This window comes from Lissotriton vulgaris, chromosome 1_1 (genome assembly GCF_964263255.1).
Source record: "Lissotriton vulgaris chromosome 1_1, aLisVul1.2, whole genome shotgun sequence".
NCBI lineage: Eukaryota > Metazoa > Chordata > Amphibia > Caudata > Salamandridae > Lissotriton > Lissotriton vulgaris.
Window position 1 is genome coordinate 1,369,069,855 of NC_141685.1, and position 2,902 is coordinate 1,369,072,756.

The following is a 2,902-nucleotide window of genomic DNA, read 5'->3' on the forward strand; positions in this document are numbered from 1 at the left end:
CAGTGACATGAAGAAATTATAATTCGGAACACTCAGGGCTACTCCTGTGATAGGCTGAATGTGTTCATTGCTTCCTCATTCCTTATACAAAGGCTTTATCTCCTCAGTGGTTGATAGGCTAAAACCGTTTCCTGGCCGCCTGCTTGTGAACTGGCAGGAGTCAAAGATCACACATACACTGGTAGGCCTGTGATGGGACACCAATGCAGAGAAACACACCTGGCGCAGATATTCTATTCTGTTTATTAGACCTGCATCTCCCCTGTACCTCCTCAAGCCATCTGTTTATGAAGCAAGAAAGAGTTAAGGAATGGTCCCTCCAAACTTTTATTTGGAGCATGCTGCCGTGAGCTCCTCCCAGCTAATCACACAAACAGCAGTAAAGCAAGATAACTACACAGTTAGGGGGGACTGCATGGTTAGGTTTTTGAGGAATTATTGAAACTGACCTCAGTGACCCATAATCAGATCTGTGGCTAATGACTGCATGCCTAATTATGATGAAGCAAGCACCATGGCTCGTAGGGGCCCCGCAACACACTTTTCTTAGCTCATTGAATTAAAGTATAAACTCCTGCCATGTGTGAGTGGTAAAGGCTTGTTAATTTTGTTGCTTTTCAAATTCACATCTGACAACAAGACGAAGGAACATTGGGGCATCAGACGCTTTGGAAAGTAGCCACCAACCGCAGAGAAAGAGAGAAAGAGGGAAAAGACAGTATGAGGTGTGGAGAAAACAGCAGCAGGTACAAGGAGCTCAAATGAGATTAATGGCGCCTAAATAGAGCACGTAAAGGAACAGTTACAAATCTAAGAAAAGGGAAAGAAAAGACTAGGAAAAAATACAGAAAGAGCTTGTAGATGAAATTCTCTTCCAGGAACAGCAGGTTAAGAGAAATTACACAGGGAGCAGTTAAGCTTGTAACACGGGGGAGAATAGAAAAGAAAATGCAGTTTTATGAAGTGTGTTTGCCTAATCCAGCTAGCACTTTTATTTTATTTCTCTATTTGCTTCTTTTATTGGTAAAGTAAGTTTCAAGTGCATGCACAGGTATGACCGAGAGAGCCAGGGTATAATAATTTGAAGCGTTTGCACCAGCGCTAATGAAGGACGAGAGTTATAGCAAAGATATGAAAGGGGGAGCGATAATAAATATGTGATATGGCAATAGTGACACCAAAATAAGCCACCTATTTATAAAACTGACATGGAAGAAATACTAAAGGTTAACTTCTGAAATTGTAGCCGATGTTAAAAAGATTCTCGTTGTCGGCAGGATTCGAACCTGCGCGGGGAGACCCCAATGGATTTCTAGTCCATCGCCTTAACCACTCGGCCACAACAACTGACTGTAAGGCGTGTGCACATAATCTGTATGCAAGTTTTCAAGGTGTCCCACAGAAAATTCCTGATATTCTGCAATGGACTTTTTAAAAAAAATGTTTTTCTCAGCAGGCACATTCTCTCCTAAAAACAAAAATTGCATGCGTATATCTCTAGTTTGGAATACCATAGGCTTGCATGCATACTCTCATGGGTCACTCAAGTTTTTTGGACCCTATTGCACTCTGTTTTCGTGCTGCTTTTAGTATATGGCCCATATTACAGAAGTCTACCATCTTTGAGTATTTGAGGCTCCTTTGTAAGTGCTTTATATTTTTTCCTTGAAGAGCTATATAATAAAGGGGTCCGGGAAAGATTGCATTTATGGAAGATAAAAGAAGGCCCACTTGTCTCACCAAATGCTGTAGAGAAACCTGACGTTTTACTCATGTTATCCTTAGTTCGTTTTCGTTAGACCTTGCATTCTTAAGGTGGTCCCAACCCCACCTTATTGCTTTTCACCTCCGCATTTTGCTGAATCTTTTTGTTGGCCTTAGGACTCTGATCACTTTATCGCTACTAATCAGTGCTGAAGTGCACGTGCTTCTTCCCTAATCATGTGTATAATTGGAGTATACCTGACTGACAGATTTAATTTACTTGAAAGCCCCTTGTAAAGTGGTATACCATATACCCAGGGACTGATTGTGCCACCCAAAGAAATAGCATTTCAAACCTGTCTCAAGCCTGCTACTGCAGTGCCTGTGCTGCAGTGTACTGCCACTTCAACTTGGCATTTAAAACTACTTGCCAAGCCTTAAACTCCAATTTTATTACATATCAGTAACCCCTAAGGTAGGCCCTAGGTAGTCCTAGGGGCATCATGCTATGTAAGTAAAAGGTAAGACATGTACTGTGGTAGTTTGTATGTCCTAGTAGTATCAAACAGTCTATTACATTTTTCACTACTGTGAGGTCTGCCCCTCTCATAGGTTAGCATTGGGTATTCCCTTATACTTTTTGGGGGGTAATTCCATATCAGAGAGGAGAAGCTTTATTTATTTATTGATAAATCCTATCTACTGGTGAGGTTGGATTTAATCTTACTATTGTATAAATGCCATTTTTAGAGAGTGAGCATTTCTCTGCACTTACTGCTCTATTTGCATTGAAACCTGTCTTCAATTGACGTCTGGATTGGGCTGCGAGACAGCTACATATGTGCATTCCCTGTAGACAGCCACAACACAGGTCACTCAACTGCAACTGCATTCATCTGCATTCTGATTGGCCTGGGGGAGAGCTCTGCTCCCCTTACCGCAAATATGTTCAAGAACGATAATTTATGTCAGTAAGTACCGTATACCTACATCTTATAATCGTGTGTTTAAATAATTTGTCATTAGATCGTTTAAATCTTGAAAAGGATCTGTTTTTAATAGACATTTTACAAAAACAACTGGTACATTTGGGAATTCTGTAAAGGAAAAACCCAAATGCCGTGACATTGCCAACAACAATGCCGTGACTCGGATTCGAACCGAGGTTGCTGCGGCCACAACGCAGAGTACTAACCAC

The 2,902-nt window shown here is 41.2% G+C and overlaps 1 non-coding gene across 1 annotated transcript; it reads right to left on the bottom strand.

Moving 5' to 3' along the window:
- Window positions 1-1,265: 1,265 nt before the first annotated feature.
- On the bottom strand, window positions 1,266-1,347 carry TRNAS-AGA (transfer RNA serine (anticodon AGA)). The gene has a single exon. It is a non-coding gene; the product is annotated as a tRNA-Ser (tRNA).
- Window positions 1,348-2,902: the final 1,555 nt, after the last annotated feature.